Source organism: Schistocerca cancellata, chromosome 7, assembly GCF_023864275.1.
Source record: "Schistocerca cancellata isolate TAMUIC-IGC-003103 chromosome 7, iqSchCanc2.1, whole genome shotgun sequence".
In the NCBI taxonomy this organism is placed as follows: domain Eukaryota; kingdom Metazoa; phylum Arthropoda; class Insecta; order Orthoptera; family Acrididae; genus Schistocerca; species Schistocerca cancellata.
The window spans coordinates 499,459,660-499,471,587 of record NC_064632.1 but is presented as its reverse complement, the minus strand read 5'-3'; positions in this window follow the sequence as shown (position 1 = coordinate 499,471,587).

Genomic DNA, 11,928 nt, shown 5'->3' with positions numbered 1-11,928 from the left:
TTGCGTAGATAACATATTTGATGTTCAGGGATTTCATTGTCTCAAATAAGTCACGATCTCCTTAAGATTTTTCCAAGATTGAGCTGATATGCTTTCTGCGATATCGCCTTTTCAACCATTCGATAACGCTCTGATCCATTGGTTGGATGAGTGAGGTCACATTAGGAGGCAGAAAGAAGCTTTTATGTCCCCTTTCACCAAATCTTCCTCAAATGAATGTGATGGTGCGTTATCCAACAGCAGTAGAGCACGAACAGGCAGATTTGTTTGCTTCATGTCTTTTTCGACCGATAGCACAAACCCGTCGAAAAACCAGGATTTAAAAAAGGTTTGCAGTCCATCCCAGCACATTTTTGATTGCGGTAATAAACCAGCAAGAAAGATAAGTTTATATTTTTGAATGCCTTTGGCTTCTTAGACTTGTCAATGACGAACAGGGGGAGCTTGTGGGTATCATCTGCGTTGCTACAAGGAATGACTGTTATTCTATCTTTTGTAAGTTTCGCTCCTACCACGAATTCATTTAAAGCTGCGAGCGTTTCTGTTGGCAACATTTTAAAGTTCAGCCCTGTCTCGTTGATGTGATACACTTGGCAGGGTAACAGTTAATTTTCTTCTACAATTTCTTGAAACTTAACAGAAAACTTCTTAGCAGCTGCGGCATCGGCAGATACATTTTCACCGGAAATAGAAGCAAATCGGAGACCATGACGAGTTTTCCAACGATCAACGCAGCCTTCTCTGGCAGCAAATTTACTTTCTGCTTCCAGGTTTTTTTGTGCAAAACCATCGCTTTTACTGTGAGAATTGGCCCGGATATTGGAATTCCTTTCCTTTTTTCTTGACAAAACCACATCCACAATGCGTATCAAGTAGTTCAAGTTTAGGCTTTTTTAATGTTTTTCAATTCTTCAGAGTTTTTTCACCATCAAACGTAACTGTATAGGATTCAATGCCTTTCTCATTCTTCCTCCAATCCTTAAGTGTCGTAACACCTGCTTCAGTTCCTTTGCAATTTTTTTGAGCGCTTCTCCTTCGTCCAGTCTTTGTAGCACTGCTAATTTTTCATTTCGTGAAAGAGTTACGTGTTTACGTTTGAATCCAGACATGTTGAAAAACGGACAAGTGTATACACAATGAATACAGTAATAAGTACTGTACAGAACACGGAATAAAGCAAACAACGGCGTTTTTTAATCCCAACAAAGAATAAAACTGCACAATAACGTACAGTATAACAATATGCACAGCGATAGACACCGCAACACTAGCCCGACAGGCGTCCAGTCAGTGACAAGTCGGCACAGGCTCGTGAGCCTCAGCATGGTCGGACTAACCGGAGTGACGGATCATCCAAGGTCGGATTAGAGGGGTTCTGCTGTTCTCTACATTAATTATTCTTTCGTGCTGCGGTTTCTTTTCCTCAGTGTATAGTTAGACTGTACTATTGCCAATTTTCTAATGGAAGTAGCCTTTCTCAAGCGGAAAAGACTGCCTTTTTTGCCAGGAATATTTTCGACAAGGCTCGTTTTTGTAGAATCATACCATGTTTGAGTTGCGGTAACACAAGAGAATGACTGGTTCTGTCAGATACTATAAATTCAAATGGTGCCACTTGGGCGGCTACCAGAATGCGTTGGAACCACGAAAACGAAAGAAATAAAGTTACAAGGGTTGTTCCTGTAATGAACTCTTGAAATATTCCTGAAGTATCGCGGCAGTCTTGTCGGTGCAGTTCGTGTACACTCTGTGCTGGCAGCCATTCCCATCCGCACAGCCCACTCCCCACTTCCTTCGTATCACTACCAACTGCTTGTTTGACATTCCAGATTTTTTCCGTCCATGTGGTAATGGTATACTTCTGACCACCACGAACACTCTGGGACCTTCTCGTCCAAATTTACGACGTCCAAGAGTACGTCAGCTTCCGTACGGCACTGTGTATCCGGTGATGTGGTGCCGCTATTACTAGTTAGCCGCTCGTTATTTAACCCTGCAGCTGTGCCGCAGGGAGAACTGGAGGCCCATTAAACCTCGAATAATGGGGGACACCTCGTCGTAAAACACAGAGAAAAACGCTAGAGCCAACCTCAGTACTCGATACGAATCGAGAATTTCAAACGACTTGGTGGTCTAGTCTCTGATACTGACAGTCTTCCTGTAAAAAGAAAACCATAAGCATAACTTGTAAAAAAATCTTTCTATATGGTTCAGTTCCTAAATCTACTGGAAAATCTGTTATAATCATGTTAAACTATATGTATGCTAATAAGACTAAAAACAGCCGACCAGTTGCAATGGATAAAGTAATCATTACCTAGGTTTCGACAGATTTAAATCTGTCTTCTTCAGAAGGCGGCCTGAGGACAATGAACTACGCTGGCCGATCATACTCAGTCGCTTGTGAGCTCTGCAACATCCATGTACTAATTTTTATTTACATGACAAACCCTATTTTCAGGGCTATATTTTAATTTGGACTAATGGATCTATGCAGATATTTGTAAAAACGACGATGATACATCATTCCATATTAATGTAATACTGTAAGTACCAGGCGTCCTTCTCATATTTTGTAATACAAGAGCTCTCTAATATATGTTAAACTCTATTCTTGACTTAAGTTTCATACCTGTTAATGTAAACTACGATGTTCATTGTCCTCAGGCCGCCTTCTGAAGAAGACAGATTTAAATCTGTCGAAACCTAGGTAAAGATTACTTTATCCATTGCAACTGGTCGGCTGTTTTTAGTCTTATTACGTGGAACCGTTGCTGTTGCGCAGCTATGTTTTAATACATGTGTGCTATTATGTTCCGAGTGCTCAACAACCACAAAGAGCGAACATCTTGGACGGGAAAGTCCACACTCCACCTTTTTTCACTCTATTATGTACAGACGTTTTTAAATTGAATTTAAAAATTGAGAGATCTGTTAGAGTGCATAATAACAAACAAATTTCACATGTCCGCATCTCTTAGAGTTCGGCGCTGGGCGTCATTTAACAGCATCATATGCCGCCGGGAACGTAGGCATATAATCCTCCATCGGAGTCGACGTGTTGAAGATCTGCATGTCAACGTTTCCGATTTATTTGTTACATCAAGGTGAAAGAGAGGTGGGATTGAAGTTTCATGACCTTTATTTGCTAAACAGTTACAAAAAAACTGCTCGAAATTACGCCCTCCTGCTTGAATGTACGCCGCGCAGCGAAGCCTGAGTGACTGTCGCACTCTTTCAAACACCGCTGGCGTAAGTGGAGATTGCATGGGACGCTGCCATAATTCTCGCGCTCATCTCTCCTTCGGTCTCGAAAGGTGTTCCGTAAAAAGCAGATTTCAGGGGCCCACAGACGAAAAAAATCAAGGGGTGTCAAGTCATCGGAACATGCGGGCCGCGCCACTGGTCCACCGCGCCCTCGCCAATTCTTACCACAGTCTCATCCAAATGATTTACTCGTAGCTTCGTGTGGGCGAAGTACAAAAAAAAAAAAAAATGGCTCTGAGCACTATGGGACTCAACATCTTAGGTCATAAGTCCCCTAGAACTTAGAACTACTTAAACCTAACTAACCTAAGGACATCACACACACCCATGCCCGAGGCAGGATTCGAACCTGCGACCGTAGCAGTCCCGCGGGCGAAGTACATAGATGCACCATCGTATCTGTACCACATGCGCTGTCGCACGTTGAGTGGTACATATTCTAATAACTCTGACAGTTTGTCGATTACAAAGATTAAGTATCTGTTGCATTCAGTCAGGGGAAAATTGTAAGTGGCTTGCTTCTGTGTTGGCAGCGCTGTGCAGCGCTTTGCATTAGATCTCTCACTGCGCTTTCTTTGTAGGAGACTATGTGACTGGTTGGACTCGTTGTTGGAAGTTAATCGCCAGTAAATTTTGGCAGTTGGCGTTAGTAATGTGTGTGGGTGGGGGTGTGGGGGTTCCGTAGGACCACTAACTCAGTATTCATATGTTGCAACCACATCCTTTGATCTACGAACTTGAAATCAAAGCTAAACGTTCATTTCTGCATTTACTATTGAGTGATTATAGAATATTTTAATAAAATTAATTAAAATTCTTTTATTTGGTATTTTATTCTCCATGGGCCTCACAAGCCCCCCCCCCCTTTTCCTCCCCTCGGTAATGCCAAAGAAAGACTTCAGGTGGTTGAGACTATGGTTTTAAATATTTACAATGAAACGAAATATTGCATTGTTGTCTTCAAACATATTTATATGAAGTCGACCGTTTTTATTTTCATTGTTTCCACTGCTGTTCAACAATTAACATGAACAGACAACGTTTACATGATAGTGCTGTTGAAACAGCGCTTGAAGAAGTCTTGCCGCGCGGGATTAGCCGAGCGGTCTTGGGCGCTGCAGTCATGGACTGTGCGGCTGATCCCGGCGGAGGTTCGAATCGTCCCTCGGGCATGGGTGTGTGTGTTTGTCATTAGGTTAGTTAGGTTTAAGTAGTTCTAAGTTCTAGGGGACCGATGATCTCAGAAGTTAAGTCCCATAGTGCTCAGAGCCACTTGAATCAAATGAAGAGGCTTCTCGACTGGGTATTCAGCACACCGATGAGGATGAGTTATTTGGTTATGTAGGGTTCTTAGTAACCATGCGTCAAAACATAAGATACCTGTCCAAGATTTATGGTCTATGATTCAGGACCGACAAGTGTACTATGGATCAATGAGTCGGGCCCGATTTTTTGAATTGGCTAAAAAAGTGAGGTTTGATTGATTCAAGAGAAATTCGTCGCCAGACTGACAAGTTTGGTACAATGAGGGAAATTCCTGAAAGCTCGTATTCTTCATTTCCATTGTATTTCATTCCTGGTCTACACATAACAGTGGATGAGTTGTGGCTTTGTTTCGTGGTCGCTGTCCATTCGAAGTATTTCCAAAAGGAAAACCTGGAAATTCAGCATTCTAATTAGAATGCTGTCTGATTCTATGTCCAGATATGTGATCAGCATGGACGTCTATGCAGGAAAGTCTGAAAGTGCACAGGGTCTAAATGGACCGATGAATCTTGTAAAGAGACTAATAAAATCCAATGAGAAATCAGGCCGCAGTATTACCAAGGAACGGTATTACACTTCAGCGGAGCTTGCTGAGACTCTATGGAATGATTTTCACCTCACACTTGTAAGCACCCTGCTGTCGAATAGACGCCCCATACCTGAAAAGCTCACCTTTACTGCACCTTTACAATAATTGACTCTCAGATACAGAGGCCACCAGTCACTGTCGCGTCGATTCTAGCCCGTGAGAAAGCAAAGCCACTGCTGTTGATGCTTTCGACTTATCGCTCGGAAGGTGTGGTTGGTGAAGACTAAAAAATATGAATCATTTTTATAATTCTATAAAAGGAGACGTGGACACCACACACCAGACGACAAGATATTACAGCACGAAGAGAGTAACAAGAAGATGGACTATCTCTCTCTTCTACACACTCACTGATAAAGCAGCAATAAATGCATATTCAGTCTTCCTTCTCAACTTTCCAACTTGTAAAAAGAATTTGCTAAATCGCAGAAGAGTTTTTGTCACTAATTGGTTCTGCCTCGTGCAGATAAACGGGCCCGAAAATCGTACGACCTCCAGAAGCCAGTAGTAATTGCAGTGGAAAGCCTCATAGAACGGAAGCTTGGCTGCATTATGAAACTTTCACCATCAACAGCAAAGCGAGGAACACGTGGACGGTGCCACTTATGCCGTCAAGAAGCTGCATCTAAAAATATAAAGTACAACACTATGGGAAATTCTACTGTTACCTGCTCTCAGTGCCGCAAACACGTCTGTGGAAAACACAGCAAGAAGACAGTGTTGTGTGAAAAATGTGTTTCTGAATGAGATAGTAAATTCTGTTTGCTTCATGTAGTGGACTGAAATTAAATAGTTGTTGTTTATAACACAATGATGAACCTTACTGGAAAAAAAAGTTATACAAAATGAATTTTACGATTTGTTCATTTTGTGCCTATTATGATTTAATTTGTTATTATCCAGTATACAAAAATAATGTGCAATGTGTAACAAGAATTAGCTCGGTAATGCTAGGATTAAATGCACATGCACCATTACGATACCTTGTCAGTGGACAACTCACCTTAAAAAGTGCACCTGTCTCTCTTAGCGACCTGTGGGTGATAATGAATGTGCGTGGATGTTGCACTCGAAGATTCGGAACCAGTTAAAGAACAACCGCTGAGATGCGAGAACTTTGATGAAATAAAAAATGTATATATTTAGTATGTAAAAAAATGAATGGATGAAAATGGGGAAGAAATGGCTTTAAATATTTTTGTTATTTGCTCTTTCTGTACGAACTTTGTTGTAGAACCCCTTATTTACGTGTGGTAATAAAAATTCATTTAGACAGAATTAAGCACATTAAAAATTACGTGAACCTTAGCAACCATCTCATGCTGATAAATTCATACTAACTGATTAATAACATTTATTTGAAAATTGTATAAATTAAATTTTTTTACGTATTTCGGCCTTGGCACACATTTTCTAGATGCAGTGGTTTTTTAAATATTTACTGAATTCTTTCCCGGCGTTAGCTATGGAACACAAGACTGTCTCTATTAGCATAAAATGGTTAAATATTGCCAAGTCGACCTGAACGTTTAATTATCATTGACAAAACACACTTCACTATACGTTTAAGTTATTTGCTTTAGAAATTGAAAGAACCAACAGATTAACAACTTCAAGGTTAATTATCCGCCTATAATGCACAAATGTAAAACCAGTAATAAATTCCGTCAGCCTCAGGATCGGTGTAAAAGAAAAATATTTCATAATTCACTGCTAATTTTACCTGCTCCCGATTTACGGGTTTGGTTGATTTTTTTTTTATCGGAACAATTTTTTAAATGTGCCGCCGCTGCAAATCGTTCGGTCGCAGCACAGCCCAGCAGCACCAACGATAATCGCTAAAAATGCTGAAAATTCTTTAAAGAAATATTCTAGATGACATGGGCAAGCTAATTTACATTAGTAATACACAATTTTGATAAATTATAATGTATTTAGACCACAACAATAATTAAACTTACATTACTTTGTAATTTCTCCTCTAATGGCGGCTAGAGATAGATACAGACAAAAGAAGTCTACTCATTCATAAAATGCTACGTCACAGGTTCCTCTCTCTCTTAGCTATCGAGGGAGACGACAAAGAATGCACATTATGTATTCCTATTTATACTATTGCTGATTGTTAATGTCTCTTTGTAATCTTACAGCATTATTTTCCTCTGTGGCTGTATTTTACATTTTTTAAATTGCAGATATTAACATATTTCGTAATTACATTATGAGTATAGAAATATTACAACTATAAAAACATGGAGAATATTATTACAGAAAATATTACAATAATAATGAATGTCCTTTATACAAAATTAGCGTATATACTCGTAGTACAATTAAATGTCATTTCATTTTATTAATAGTGTGTGTGCTGCCAGGGAACGTTACAGAACATAGCATCCGCCACGCAGTAAGCACGGTGCGTGTCTGTCTTTTTCTCAAGAAACGCATGATTGTCCTCGTTTGCTGACACGCTGATACATGACGAACAAGACTCTACAGCGTGCACGATTGTCCTCTTCTGTGTGACATCGTATGAAACAGGAGGTTGCTTGGCAGACGCACGCATGGTGCACGTAGTATCATTGAGCGTGCTGTCCGTATGTACACTCCTGGAAATTGAAATAAGAACACCGTGAATTCATTGTCCCAGGAAGGGGAAACTTTATTGACACATTCCTGGGGTCAGATACATCACATGATCACACTGACAGAACCACAGGCACATAGACACAGGCAACAGAGCATGCACAATGTCGGCACTAGTACAGTGTATATCCACCTTTCGCAGCAATGCAGGCTCCTATTCTCCCATGGAGACGATCGTAGAGATGCTGGATGTAGTCCTGTGGAACGGCTTGCCATGCCATTTCCACCTGGCGCCTCAGTTGGACCAGCGTTCGTGCTGGACGTGCAGACCGCGTGAGACGACGCTTCATCCAGTCCCAAACATGCTCAATGGGGGACAGATCCGGAGATATTGCTGGCCAGGGTAGTTGACTTACACCTTCTAGAGCACGTTGGGTGGCACGGGATACGTGCGGACGTGCATTGTCCTGTTGGAACAGCAAGTTCCCTTGCCGGTCTAGGAATGGTAGAACGATGGGTTCGATGACGGTTTGGATGTACCGTGCACTATTCAGTGTCCCCTCGACGATCACCAGTGGTGTACGGCCAGTGTAGGAGATCGCTCCCCACACCATGATGCCGGGTGTTGGCCCTGTGTGCCTCGGTCGTATGCAGTCCTGATTGTGGCGCTCACCTGCATGGCGCCAAACACGCATACGACCATCATTGGCACCAAGGCAGAAGCGACTCTCATCGCTGAAGACGACACGTCTCCATTCGTCCCTCCATTCACGCCTGTCGCGACACCACTGGAGGCGGGCTGCACGATGTTGGGGCGTGAGCGGAAGACGGCCTAACGGTGTGCGGGACCGTAGCCCAGCTTCATGGAGACGGTTGCGAATGGTCCTCGCCGATACCCCAGGAGCAACAGTGTCCCTAATTTGCTGGGAAGTGGCGGTGCGGTCCCCTACGGCACTGCGTAGGATCCTACGGTCTTGGCGTGCATCCGTGCGTCGCTGCGGTCCGGTCCCAGGTCGACGGGCACGTGCACCTTCCGCCGACCACTGGCGACAACATCGATGTACTGTGGAGACCTCACGCCCCACGTGTCGATCAATTCGGCGGTACGTCCACCCGGCCTCCCGCATGCCCACTATACGCCCTCGCTCAAAGTCCGTCAACTGCACATACGGTTCACGTCCACGCTGTCGCGGCATGCTACCAGTGTTAAAGACTGCGATGGAGCTCCGTATGCCACGGCAAACTGGCTGACACTGACGGCGGCGGTGCACAAATGCTGCGCAGCTAGCGCCATTCGACGGCCAACACCGCGGTTCCTGGTGTGTCCGCTGTGCCGTGCGTGTGATGATTGCTTGTACAGCCCTCTCGCAGTGTCCGGAGCAAGTATGGTGGGTCTGACACACCGGTGTCAATGTGTTCTTTTTTCCATTTCCAGGAGTGTATAATGTGGAAGGTGCGCTATCTATCTGAGTTTGATCGAGGGCGAATTGTGATGGCCCAGAGGCTCGGTACATTTCGGAAACTGCACGACATTTCGGGTGTTGGAGGGGTGGTGTGGTGTCTTCAACATGTAGAAAAATCAAGGTGAAACCACGTCCAGACATCGTGGGGCTGGGTGACAACCTCTCACTACAGATGTCGGACGTTTTAGGCTGGGTAGACTGGTAAAATAGGGCAGGCGACGAACTGTGGCGCGACTAACACCAGATTGTAATGCTGAGCAAAGTACAAGTGTGTCTGAACACAAAGTGTACCGAACAGTCCTAACAATGGGCCTCCGCAGCCGATGAACCTGCATGTGACAATGTTAACACCGCGACTTCGGCCACTACGACTGAAATGGGCACGTGATCGTCGGCACTGGACGTTGATGCAGTGCCAGAGCGTTGCATGGTCTCTTGAACCTTCATACGTTTTTCAACATGCCGATGGGAGGGTGCGAATCCGTCGTCTTCCAGGCGAACAGCTCCGTGACATCTGTACTGCGGCTCCCAGGAAATGCCGGAAAAAACTGCTAGTTGTTGTCCTTCCCTGTACATCTGTTAGCATTTCGACTCGGATAGCGGAGTGTATACCTATCTTAATGTCGGCGAGCGATGCTGTTAAATGTCGCCTAGGCCGAACGCTGAGGGATGCGAAAATAGGTTACTATGTGCAAGTTGTTTGTTATGACCGACTGTGCCACCCCTCTCATTTTTATACTCGTTTCGGAAACACCCTGCATATATGGGAACACCGGGGTGATAAGGACTTACCGGCTATTGCCATGAGATACACTACTGGCCATTAATATTGCTGCGCCACGAAGATGACGTGCTACAGATGCCAAATTTAACCGACAGGAAGGAGATGCTGTGATATGCAAATATTTAGTTTTTCAGAGCATTCACACAAGGTTTTCACCGGTGGCGACACCTACAACGTGCTGACCTTTGGAAAGTTTCAAACCGATTTCTCATACACAAACAGCAGTTGACCGGCGTTGCCTGTTGAAACGTTGTTGTTATGGTTCCTGTAAGGAGGAGAAATGCGTACCATCACGTTTCCGACTTCGATAAAGGTCGGATTGCAGCCTATCGCGATTGCGGTTTATCGTATCGCGACATTGCTGCTCGCGTTGGTCGAGATCAAATGACTGTTAGCAGCATATGGAATCGGTGGGTTCAGGAATGTAATACGGAATGCCGTGCTGGATCCCAACGGCCTCGTATCACTAGCAGGCATCTTATTTGCATGACGGTAACGGATCGTGTAGGCACGTATCGATCCCTGAGTCAACAGTTGGGGACGTTTGCAAGACAACAACCATCTGCACGACCAGTTCGACGACGTTTGCAGCAGCATGGACTATCAGCTCGGAGACCGTGGCTGCGGTTACTCTTGACGCTGCATCACAGACAGGAGCGCCTGCGATGGTATACTCAGCGACGAACCTGGGTGCACGAATGGCAAAACGTCATTTTTTCGGATGAATCCAGGTTCTATTTACAGCATCATGATGGTCGCATACGTGTTTGGCGACATCGCGGTGAACGCACATTGGAAGCGCGCATTCGTCATCGCCATACTGGTTACACGTCTCGGTCACCTCTTGTTCGCATTCACGGCACTTTGAACAGTGGACGTTACATTTTAGATGTGTTACGAACCGTGGCTCTATTCTTCATTCGATCCCTGCGAAACCCTACATTTCAGCAGGATAATGCACGACCGCATGTTGCAGGTCATATACGGGCCTTTCTGGATACAGAAAATGTTCGACTGCTGCCCTGGCCAGCACATTCTCCAGATCTCTCACCAATTGAAAACGTCTGGTCAATGGTGGCCGAGGAACTGGCTCGTCACAATACACAAGTCACTACTCTTGATGGACTGTGGTATCGTGTTGAAGCTGCATGGGCAGCTGTGCCTGTACACGCGATCCTAGCCCTGTTTGACTCAAAGCCCAGGCGTATCAAGGCCGTTATTACGGCCAGAAGTGGTTGTTCTGGGTACTGATTTCTCAGGATCTATCCACCCAAATTTAGTGAAAATGTAATCAGATGTCAGTTCTAGTATGATATATTTGTCCAATGAATACCCGTTTATCCTCTGCATTTGTTCTTGCTGTAGCAATTTTAACGGTCTCTAGTGTAGTTCATTAGCGACAGTGAATTTTCTACTATTTGCATGATATGACATTTCAGTAGCAAGAAATTATTTACATGTCTGGTCTACTGATAAGACCTCACGAGAAACAATTAATATTATTGCCTTACAAGTACACCAATGGAATTGAAAACTGTTATATCACGAATAGCTTGACCGATACTGCGATTAAAATTTCATCTTTAGGTGCGATTATCGTTAGTAGCTTGAGAACAGGAAAACATCATTGTTAAAGATGAAGAATGGGGTTTGTAATTGAGTGCTGTGGCGTGTCTCTAACGTCTTGAGGGATCGCGTTATAACTTCAAATCGCACGGAGGTTGCTCAGTGTAATGACTGCAGAGTAAGGGATGATTTGGATCCGAAATAACAGTTAGCCAAGAAGAGTAGATAATAGCCCTTCCAGAAGGACTATCCACCAGAGAAAATCTGTGGGCTATTTGACTGGCCCCAATCAAACAATGGATGACAAGCTGGATTTATATGTAGAGCTGTCATGCGTCGTTGACTGTTGACATCATATCAATGGCATGGTGTAGTGTCAGCGTCAATGGAGATACTTCGTGGCATAT